We start from the raw sequence: 12,560 nt of genomic DNA, 5'->3' as shown, positions 1-12,560 counted from the left end.
AATATATATGGATTATAGTAATGCTTATTTCATTGTTTTTCTTTGGGTTGCATTTATATACCACTTTTCTGCCGAGGCAGCCTTTTAAGAGTGTAGTATATGGTTACAGGAAATATTATGGCATTATTATTACTAGCTCTTGACCTTCAAGATTACACTGTGCAGATGTGGCAGACAGTATGAAAATATGAAAAACAAATCAATAAAACAGGAGAATTGTCTAAGTCCATTGGTTGTCTTCTCAGAGCTGATGAGTAAAGAACATGAGAGCCTGCTGGATCATGCCAGTGACCCATCCAGTCCAGCATCCTAGTTTGACCTATGGGAAACCAACAAACAGGATTGGAGTACAGCAGCATTCGTTTCTCCTGCAGTTTCCAAAAGCTGGCACTTGGAAGCATAGTGCCTCTAATAGTGGTGGCAGAACATAGCCATCAGGGTTAGTAGCCATTGATAGCCTTCTCCTCCATGAATTTGTCTAATCCTATTTTGAAGCCATCTAGGTTGGTGGCCATCACTGTTTCTTGCGGGAGCAAATTCTATAGTTATGCAGGGTGAGAAGAAGTACTTTCTTTTTCTAGCATTCAGCTTCATTGGCCTGGGCATCTCCTCTACTGCCTTCACCTCAGAACACACAAGTTTTAAGTAGCCAAGAAAGACTGGGGAAGGGTTGGCTCAATAATTATCTCAGGCCACGGGTGGTCTCTTCATGAACCGATGATATGAGCTCCCTCTTTAGGTCTTCTCTGTTGGCTAGTATCCTATGCTAGTCTAATGGAGGTCCATTGATATTAATGAACACAACTAACTTAGGTTCATTAATCCCAACGGTGCTGCTCTGCTCTACCACCTACAATCTTTAACTAACGTTCTTGAAAGCAGCCAAAGCACAAAGCTACATAGGGAGCCCAAAACACTGGCTGGCCTGCAGAAACAATGACCGTTTCTACTAATCAGGCATTGGCATGATGTTACAGGAAGTGCTGTAGAAGATAGACTCCTCCCACTGCAAGGAATGGGAGGGTGAAAGAAACTCATGTGTTAGTGGTGGCTGCCATCAGGCAAGTTCTTTGAATGTGTTTGCCTGTGTGTGTGTGTGTGTGTGTGTGTGTGCCTATATGGCTGTTCACACCCGCACTGCATGTGTGTGTGCGCTCCATGATTGTGTCTGCATGTGTGAGAGTGTACTTGCTGGCATGCAGCCCTTGGAGGTGTGGCAAACCCTCAGTGTTTGGTCCTCAAGCTGAAGAAAAGGTTAGCTACCCCTGGTGCAGTGTATGGTGTCAGGAAATTACATGGCATTGTTATTATTAGGCCTTGACCTTTAAAAACACAGGGTTTGCGGATGTAACTGTAAACCACAATAGACAACTGAATTCTCAAGCAGACTATGTAGGATGAAAGCTCTCTCTTCTGTCACCCTGTGTGCATTTATTTGCCCACAGTTCGAAACTGACCTTTTTGATGGGCCATTTTTCCATACCTCATGCCTTGTAGCAGAAGATATATATGAAAAGGGTGGTGGACTGAAACAGAGCAGCTTTGGGGAAGATGTTCCCCTTGTTACTGAGGGCAGGAAGAAGTGTGCTTAGACCTAATGGGGAAGGGGGAGAGAGAAGTTGATTTTTTAAATCTAGAACCACAGCCCCCCCCCACTTGTGCCCATAAAGATGGATAATCCATTTTGACTTTTTGGGAACAAGACAAACCCAATTCCCAATTCAATGCAAGCCTGCTGGTGCACAGTTTACTTTATGTTCAATCCTAAAATGACAGTCATTTCCCATTCCAAAACAGAAAGATAGTTGTCAAATCAATTGGAGTGTGTGCGTGTGTGTGTGTGTGTGTGTGAGAGAGAGAGAGAGAGAGAGAGAAAGTTAAGATTTGGAGAAATAATAGTTTTTCTGTTTTTCTGCATTGCACACATCACATAACCAAAAGCAGGTGCAAACCTTGCAATAAATAGGCACCATTAGTCTGCCAGAACAGAACTAGAGTTAGAAAGATGCAGGGGGAGTGGAAAAGGGAATACCAAAAAAAGGATGCTTGATCCAGCCACAGGAAACAAAAGAAGCAATATGTTTGATGTCTGGAGCGAAGCAGTTTGGACTTGCAACCTGCTTCGCTTTTCAGAATTTATCAGATAATCCTTGGATTTACAGGGGGAAGCCCACCAGTTAGGATCTGTTTGAGGCGGATGTCATGCAGATGAAGCTACTTAAATGGGAATGTAAACAGCTTAAAATACACATTAAACTCAGGTATGGGGAAGCCCTACATGTGCTGTCATTGTTATAGCTCAAATTCAGGCCCTATCTGCCGCTAACCCGTTTCATCTATACACACATTTTAGAGAAGGTTTCCAACAGTAAACAAGTAAGAAAGCAATAAAAACTGAATCAAAACAACAAAAAACCCAATAGTAAAAGCGAGAAGAGTTTTGGCAGTCTACATTATTTCATAGTTGTGATTGTTGGGGGCTCTTCCATTTTAGACACTCTTCTAGGTATAAAGAGCTTCTTTTCATGGGGATCTGCGGAGATCTGGGTGCCTTTCAGTGGCAGGGGAAAGGGAGCTGACACATCAGCCCACTTGCGGAAGTGAGAACTATCACACTTTAAAGTCTGTGGAGAATACTGCTGAAGCTCATTTTCCCCCCTCTGCACATTTTGAGTGGGTGAAATTTCTACAGAAAAACACACAAATGGGCAGGGGAAAGGTGTACATTCAGTCTCCACGCATTTGGGGAAGAGAAAGCAAACAACTGTCAGGGATTAGACTCAAGAGGGCGAGATGGAGGAGGAATGGTAGAGATCACTCCCTCCTTCTCCTAATGCTGCAGGAGAAGAGGAATGCAGCACTGAATTACAACAGGGGTTTGAGGAGTTTGAGGAAGATCACAGCTCAGAGATAGGCAAACAGAAGAGTTGGAAAGTGTTAGCAGAAGGAGGAGGGGAGACAGAAGCAGAGCAGCCAGCTGACACGTCACTGGAGAGTATTTCTGACCCCCCTTCTTCCAGAACTCGTCGTTCGTTAAGAGTGCAGGAACAAAGGACTCAGAGACAACTGGCCACGAGCGGCCACCATAAAGGGAGGTGCTGTTGCTAGGGAGGAGGGAGGAGGAGCAATGCCATTGTCAGGGCTTGCTGCATTCTTTTGTCTCTCGCTATTATGAATGAATACACTCATTAAAAAGGACCCTACCTTGTTTTCTCTGCTCTTGCTGCAACCAGGGGAGGAATGGCTTTCCCTAACATGGACAGGAGAAGGTATCCCAAACAAGCTTATTCTGATACAGTTATACTAAGAAAAAATCCAGTTTAGCTCCTACAACAGAAGTTTCTTAACATCAGAAACTTCAATGTGGACAAGAGAGCAGGGTGGTATTCCAAGCATCCAAGACCCTGTGTCACTGACCTTAAGGTGGCCATACGGGTATAAAAGAACTCCAGAGTGAGACTGCAGTGAGAAGCTGTTCAATGGCATTACTTGTGGGCTTAATTGGCGAAACAGTGTCCTTTTTAAAAATCACACTTGTAAATTGGTCTAGCCAAGACAGGATGTCTGTGCGATCAACCGCTGTTTGTGTTTTTCTGCATTTCCTTTCCTTCTGACCTCACAACCTCCCTCTTCCCAGGTCATGTTTACATCTCAGGATAACACTTCATGCATCTGACGAAGTGAACTGTAGACTATCGAAGCTTATGCCATAATAAATTGGTTATTCTTTTGGGTGCCATAGGTGTCTTTATTGTTTTAGTTATCCTTCAATATCCATTTAAACATGCAACCAGAATAGTTTATGACTGATTCCCCCCCCCCCCCCGCCACCGTTTTAAATGAATGATAGTGGGAAGAGTAGGAAAGTGTTGTAAAAGGATTTCCACAGAGCCCTTCAATGACTTCATTATTGAGAATGCAAAGGCTACTGTTTCTGTTTCTCCCTACATTGTGCTTAATTATGAATTAACATCTGGTTATAAAGTGGAGATTAGTATGGCCACAACGACCATAGAACATATCTGATTTACAATATTGCTGTAGAATTGCAGAAGAGTGTGCTTAAACATTTTGATATCCAACACCAGTTGGTGCTTCCCATCTATTCTGTCTTCATCACAACACTGAATTAATTTATTCAAAGAGATTGAATAAATAATAATTAATAATGTGATGTCACCCTGCAGCATGAGTAAGAAAGGGGAAACCTATAAGGCACGGGGCTATGATGATAAGATGGAAGGTAGACGAAGGTGGGCATTGTGGGGTGTCCAGTCCCAGCCGCCACACTGTCATGAACTGGTGTCGTCTGCAGAGGGAAGGTATGGACTGAAGAGGGTGTGAGGTGTACAGGTAGGTGCTCAACCTGTTCAGGTTTGGTAGTGGGCATTGTGGCAGGCACCTTTATGGGATGCTGTGTAGGAATCTCTGATTCTGCAATCTGAACCATCGCTGGATCTGGATCTGGGAACAGAAAGTGATTTGCAGCTGCTGACACAGGAATTGCAGGCGATGTTGGTTGCATGGAAGTTACTGCTGGTATGTACGTCGGTGTGCTGGGGTTGAGTATACTGGAAAGCACTCATTGTTGTGAATCTTTGTCCTCCAACCCATGGAGTAGGAGGCTATCCTCAGGGCCCATCACCTCTTCCTCCAACACTCAGGCAAGAGCCTGCGCAGCTTCTGCCTCTTGTTTCAAGCTATGAAGCTTAGCTTCAAGTGCTGTAGTTTCTCTCCTCAATATTTCTTCCCTCTTGATGAACTCAGCACACCTTTCTGCAACTGCTGCCTCAGCGTTCGCGTGAGTTACTTCATCTGCCATATGTGAGGCTCTGGACTGATAAGACCATGGGTAGGCAAACTAAAGCCCAGGGGCAGGATCAGGCCCAATCGCCTTCTAAATCCGGTCCGCGAATCAGCATGTTTTTACATGAGTAGAATGTGTGCTTTTATTTAAAATGCATCTCTGGGTTATTTGTGGGGCATAGGAATCCGTTCATTTTTTCCCTTCAAAATATAGTCCGGCCCCCCACAAGGTCTGAGGGACAGTGGACTGCAAAAGTTTGCTGACCCCTGGATAAGACGACCTGCTAACGGAAAAGTGGGTGTGAGAGCTCCCTGTTAGCGAGGAGTGGGGAGAACAAGGAGAGTGTTTGTGCCACGAGGAGTGACATCCTGAAGTGACTACTGATGAACTTGCGATGGAGTTGCTCCTCGAGGAGCTTGGGTTGCTGTCCTGAGAATGTACCTCTGGTTCATCAGCAGCCTTGTCAGCCTCTGCTTCTTGTTCCTTTATGTGCTTCTCCAAAGCGTGCATGGCCCCGTGGAAACTGGAGTCCCTCTGGTTGTTCACCTGCAAGAAATGCTACGTTGGGTGGGATGGTGGCCGCAGAAGCCTTTGTGAATTTAGAACATAAAGCCGCAATAGCAGTTTTGAGCCAAACAGTGGCACTGCTGCCCAAAGTCTCTTAGCTGTGGCAGAAGGGATAGGAATGTCTTCCTTAAGAAGTTTGCCTTTTTTAAACCCCTGCTTTTAGCTGCAGACACTAGATTAGAGGTGTGGCTTTTACTCTAGGGTTCTATTCCTGTGATCTTCCAGTTTAACTGTTTGAGAAGGTATATGGGCTTTGCAATGGGGAATTAGCACTTCAGTGGAATTGCAAAGGAGAAGGCTTACTGGGTGAGGAGAGTTGCAGAGTTGCATAAGTTTGCAGAGAGTTGCTAGGAAAAGCAGGATACACTTTTCTTCAATGCAGAGGGTAGTAAAAATTCCAGGGCTGGGCTGGCAAGCTGGCAGGTTAAGACTTTAAGAACCTTGTTGGCATTTGTAACTTGCTCTGGGAGACCAGCAGGGCTGCTTTCACATGCACAGATGTAAACCACTTTTTCTTTACACATGCAAATTCTTGTTTTAGAGAAATAGAGCACATAATTCATTCTTCCCTACTGTTCCATCTGGAGATTTTTCTCTCTTTCTGGATAGTATTAACAAAACTCTACGAAAGCTCTCATACCTAGATTTATTGAAGATCGTCAAGGCATGTGTAGAAATATTAATCACATTTCAATAGGCTGTTCTATGTATGGCTCCGAATGAAGATGGTTAGAAGCTTTTTATGAAGTTCTCTGTGGAGCTCCATAAGGATGAAGTGAGTTCGTTCTTCTTCTTGGATTTGCCATAGCTAGACTGCCACTAGATTACAAAGGAGGAAGGCATGTTTCTTCCTGCTCTGATCAGAGCCAATAGAAGGGAGGTCTTTTCCCATTCTCTGGTAGAGCCAACAGAAAATGTGCCTACATATCCCAACCTGCCTTGGGGTCTAAAAAGGAGCAAAGGCATTAACTTTCCTTAAAGGGGCAACATTGTTATTCCTTCTACCTAATACCAATACAGTCGTACCTCAGAAGTTGAACGGAATCCGTTCCAGAAGTCTGTTCAACTTCCAAAACATTTGGAAACCAAGGCGTGGCTTCTGATTGGCTGCAGGAAGCTCCTGCAGCCAATCGGAACCTGCGGAACCCATGTCGGACGTTCGGGTTCCAAAGAACATTTGCAAACCGGAACAGTCACTTCCAGGTTTGCGGCATTCGGAAGCCAAAACGTTCGACTCCCAAGGTGCTCGACTTTCGAGGTACAGTGGTACCTCGGGTTACATACGTTTCAGGTTACATACGCTTCAGGTTACAGACTCCGCTAACCCAGAAATAGTGCTTCAGGTTAACTTTGCTTCAGGATGAGAACAGAAATCGTGCTCTGGCAGCACGGCGGCAGCAGGGGGCCCCATTAGCTAAAGTGGTGCTTCAGGTTAAGAGCAGTTTCAGGTTAAGAACGGACCTCCGGAATGAATTAAGTACTTAACCTGAGGTACCACTGTACAACTACACAGATTTGCTATCACTAAATAACTGACCCCTGTTGGGGCAGAACAGGCATGACATGGGGAAAGCAGATAGAGAAAAGGTTTTCTCCCTCTCTCCTAATACTGGAACTTGTCGACGTCCAACGAAGCTGAAGATTTAGGACAGGTAAAAGAAAGCTCTTCTTCATGCAGCACAGTCAAAGCCTGGAACTTGTTCCTCCAAGAGGCAGTGATGGCTACTAGCTTGCATGCCTTTAAAGCAGGATTAGACAAAGTCATGGAGGAGAGGGCTATCATTGTCCACTAGCCATGATGGCTATGCTCTGCTTCCACAGCTGGAGGCAGCAGTGCTTCTGAGAACCAGGTGGCATCAGGTTGGCCACTGTGAGAACAGGACATAGCTGTCAACCTTCCCTTTTTTTGCGGGAAATTCCCTTATTCCAGCGCCGGTTCCCGCTGCTTCCCGCTGCTATCCCAGATTGTTAGATATCCTGTAGACTGTCCCTGGGACAGGTGAGGCTGCTGATCCCTTATTTTCAAGGCTGCTGATCCCTTATTTTCAAATCTGACAGTTGACAGCTATGGAACAGGATGCTGGACTAGATGGGCCTTTGGTCTGATCCAACAGGCTCTTCTTATGTTCTTAAAGATTTGGATTGACGTGCCATGCTTTCCTTTCTTTCCCATAAGAGCTCTTGCAGTGGAAGCCATTGTATAGCGAAAGCAGTAGGATGACCACCAGTGTTAGGCCTTCATAAGCAGGTTCATCCATCCAAGCACAAGCAGGACTTAGCCCACCACCCTTGTGGCCTGCCGGGAGCTTACAGCAGTAATAACAGGTGGAGGATGGAGCCCCTAATGCGTAGAGATACGTGGTTGGTGGGCTGCGTCCACTGTGGTGGGTTGTACGGGCCTGCTTGATGCTCCCTCTCCAATTCTTCTTCATAAGAAATAAAACACCATACTAGCCTGCACCACAGCACTTCGTGAGGGCTCAGAGTCGAAACACACTGTTTCCTGGAACAGCCCTCCAAAGGAAAAATAACCAAGCTTTATCTGTCTACTTCTTATGGTTACTGTAATTAGTCAGATGTTGCGACCACATTACCCGCTGACACCATGCAGCTTTTGCCATTATGCTGTGACATACTGTCTACCCAACCATCACCCTCTGCTTCCGGAATCTGTCGCTTTAGTGTTGTCAACCATCGAGCAAGATTGCTCGTTGCAGAAATGCATTGCTGACTTTATGCTAGGGACTACGGTGGCTCAGCCCCAGGATCTGTACTGAAAATCAGGACTCATTCTTTGAGGGGAGATGTCACAATGAGAGTGCCTCTGAACGCATCCAGAGAGCATGTCATTACTATTGAGTAAACTTTGTCTACTACTGTACATCTGAGATTTTGGGGTGGGGTGTATGGCTTCCAACATTTTCAGAAAATATCGGTTCCGTATTTGAGTTTTGACTCCTCTTTTTAAAGAACTCACCCATTGTTATTGCCCTTGCAAATTTCACATTGCGTCATGGTGTCTGGAGCAATAAAAATGTAGAATAAATTGCAAGAAATGCGGCAATAGGAAAGAATCAACATACACAGATTACTCAACACAGCAACATATGAAAACATTCACCTACATTTTCTGCAATCTTGGAGCTGAATGTTTCTGATGCATTTGTGAAAGAAGAGTTGGATAACTCTTCTCAAATTACTGGGGGCCAATATTTCAAACCTACTAAACAACAATTTCAGTATTCAGCTTTAATTAAATACTGGTAGTCATATTAATCCTAGCACTGGCATGAAAAGACAGACAGCCCTTAAACTGCCATTGCTAGCCCATCTCTCGTGATTCACCTTCTGTCCCTGTCAGGCTCAGCCTTGCAGTGCTAAGCTCACTGCACCTATCAAGCTGGGCTGGATAGGAGATCTGGGTCTAACTCATGACCTCTTCTGTGGGTCCTCTTGGCTGTGGCAAATCTGGCCAGTTATGACTGAACGCAGTGGAGGAGATGGGATTGTGTTACAGTGGTGCCTTGAGACAGTTCCTAGCTTATATATTGGTTTGGTTTCCACACATTCAAAGGAGTACATTGTCTGAGTGGTCCAGAGAAGAACTCCTAGTGGTATCTCATTGGCTCTAGAATTACCTTCATTCCTTCCTCAGAATTTCAATAATTCAGTGCCGAATCCCATTATAGAAGGCTTTAGGGCATAAATCCAGAGCCACACACTGTAGAATAAGCAGAAGGGGCCCCAGCATATTTTGGATTGCCATATTTTGAAGTTATTTACCATCTAAAGAGCCTCTCCATCCCCACATAAGACCATGAAGCCCAGAGCCTAAAATTTCCCAGTTGCACTTCCGAATTCAAATATCTTTGGAAGACAATGGAGGATTTATTTGCACAAGAACATAGCACAATATATCTGAGATAATGGCCAACATTTCACGCTTAAATAGAAGAGAGTTATTATGAAGTGACTCATCACTGTTTGGGTTGGCTTAAAAGCCATTAAATCTGACCCAGTTTCATTAGATTGTGGATTGCGGTTCAGTCACTGCAATATTGTTGGTATGAAATTAATTTGCATTTCGAAAACCACTGTAAGACAGTCTGGTTGCTTCAGAAATCACGTATGATCTTTGTTTTGAGAGATAACAGCCTTTAAGGTTATCAGTTAAATGTTATATAACTTCTGTTTATGAAACGACATACAGCACAGTGTTTCTTAAATAATATGTAATATAGTCTGGGGAGAAAATGCCACGATTAAATCTCACTTTCCAAATTTTAGACACTAACCCATTCTTTCTGTTATGTGCCTGTGGTATCTTTATAGCTGCTGATAGTAGGTCTCAGTGTAGTATATTGAAATCTGCCTTGTGCAGGCCAATTCTTTGTTCACCTTGGTCTACTCTGGCTGGCAGTGGCTCTGTAGTATCTCAGAGAGACTTTCACATCGCCAGTGGCGTAGCGTGGGGGGTGCAGGGGGTGCGGGCCGCACCGGGCGCAACATCTGGGGTTAGGGCAAATCCATGGGTTAGGGGGCGCAAATCCACGGGTTAGGGGGCGCAAATCCACAGGTTAGGGGGCGCAAATTACTTGCCTTGCCCCGGGTGCTGACAACCCACGCTACGCCACTGCACATCGCTTGGTAACGGATTCTTTTAACTGGAGATTCCAGTGATTGAACCCGTGACATACAAACTATGTGCTGTAGGTCAGTGGTTCCTAACCTTTTCAGTGTGGCAACCCACAAGTCAAAATGTACTTGTATAGCAACCAGTCATGAATATTCGAAGCTAGGTCTTCAGCGGCCACCGCTTTTGTGCATTTTAACTGCAGGTTTCCCAATTTTATAATCATTAACAGAGGCATCTAAGCACCAAATATCAGCATGAACAGGCATGTGCCAGGGGCCCACACTCCAGAAGGAAGCCAATTGCTAATAATCCCATGAACCTGCTTCTCCTTTTCTACTGTGGGAAAGATGTCCAGGGAGGGTATCTTGCTCAAGGGTCTTCCAAAACCTAGAGCTGGCACTGCTACAATCATTACCTGGCCATTTCTTATCTAGAAAAGAGCAACATCATCTTTGTTGGCTTTTGTTTTTTGGCCATATTATTTCCCCTTTCTGAACATCTTCAGAAAGTGTTATGAGAGTTAATAAATGCTTTGAGTTCTTAAAGGCCATTGCAATGCCATAGCTGCATTTTGTAATTATCTTGTGGAATTTGAGAAGGATAAACCAAACTCCATTGACTTGTAAAACTTTACACAGACTTGTAGAACTTTAAAAATACAGTATATTCACCTCCAGGTAATAGTGAAAATCGCTGTGGGAAGAAGAGGAAAGATGAGTATTTCCATAAGTGGCCCCTTTTCAATGCAGCACAGGTTATTGAACAGCCCATAAGCTTGGAGGCTTCACCATCTGCTAACTCATTTACCACAAACAGACCTTATCCAGTCATACCTAAAACAGCCTATAGGCATTATTTAGTCAACACATATTTCGCTTGTCTTCACAGAATTTGACTTTTGTCATGGAAAAAATAACAAGAAAGTCAAATCCTGTTTGTAAATTCCCCCAAGGGATACATGATTACGAGCGTCTGCATTTTTGCTGTTGTCCAAGATGATCTTGCCTTTAAAGGTGTTGATTTTCGACAAGATTTTTGCAGCAATTTGTGAAATTTCTCAAAAATGTCTGTGCTTCAGAATGGCCACCCGAAACCACGATTACTTTTTTTAAAAAAATTGCTTTGACTCCTAAAGCATTATAATCCTGATTTGCAGATCCCTAGGTTTGGTTGCTTTTGAATTATGGTGTTGGAGGAGACTCTTGAGAGTCCCATGGACTGCAAGAAGATCAAACCTCTCCATTCTTAAGGAAATCAGCCCTGAGTGCTCACTGGAAGGACAGATCCTGAAGCTGAGGCTCCAATACTTTGGCCACCTCATGAGAAGAGAAGACTCCCTGGAAAAGACCCTGATGTTGGGAAAGATGGAGGGCACAAGGAGAAGGGGACGACAGAGGACGAGATGGTTGGATAGTGTTCTCGAAGCTACCAGCATGAGTTTGACCAAACTGCAGAAGGCAGTGGAAGACAGGAGTGCCTGGCGTGCTCTGGTCCATGGGGTCACGAAGAGTTGGACACGACTAAATGACTAAACAACAACAACAGGTTTGGTGGTGAATAAAAACCTACCAAATGGAATTTGGCAGTGTCAGTGTTGTTGTTGTTGTTGTTGTTGATGATGATGATGATGATGATAATTTATTTATACCCCGCCTATCTGGCAGGGTCTCCCCAGCTGCTCTGGGCAGCTCCCAACAGAATATTAAAAACACAATAAAACATCAAACATTAAAAACTTCCCTAAACAGCGTTGCCTTCAGATGTCTTCTGAAAGTCAGGTAGTTGTTTATTTCCTTGACATCTGGTGGGAGGCCGTTCCACAGGGCAGGCGCCACTACCGAGAAGGCCCTCTGCCTGGTTCCCTGTAACCTCACTTCTTGCAGTGAGGGAACTGCCAGAGCTGGACCTCAGTATCTGGGCTGAACGATGGGGGTGGAGATGCTCCTTCATAACAACACTCAAGGGACCAGATTTTGTTCCCCTAACTCCTCTAAACAAGTGATTGGTGATTATAGCACAAACCAGCTTCTTTGTACTCCACCAGTCCAGTGGCTAGAAATGCACACACAACTGTGAATACTGGATCCAGAGGTCCAGTGTTGGGGGGAAAGTGTGCAACACCATTTCCATACATGTGGTTCTCAACTCTTTGGGGGGATCTGGAAATGTTATTCTATATACAGTGAACTGTAGTCCCTTACCACAACTATTAACAGAGGCAGTCTTAGGGGAGTGCAACCAATTTGGAGGGTATTCATGTTTTCTCTCCCTCTGTGTGCCATTCTCTCTCTCCTTCAGACATGTAAAGTCCAGAGGGTGGCAATATGAAAAAGGGCCTTTTCTGCCAAAGCTCCCTTTTTGTGGAATGCTCACCCCAGAGAAGTTTGCCTGGCACCTTCATTATATATCTTTAGGTGCCAGGTGAAAACATTTCTCTTCAACCAAGTCTTTGGCTTTGGCTGATTCATGTCCTACAGCCTTTTAAATGTCTGTGTGGGAGGGGAGGGGGCTATTATTTTGTTGTTTTGAACTATTTATTTGTGCTTTTAC

Source organism: Podarcis filfolensis, assembly GCF_964270895.1.
Source record: "Podarcis filfolensis genome assembly, chromosome: 10".
Lineage (NCBI taxonomy): Eukaryota > Metazoa > Chordata > Lepidosauria > Squamata > Lacertidae > Podarcis > Podarcis filfolensis.
This window is presented reverse-complemented; position numbering follows the sequence as displayed.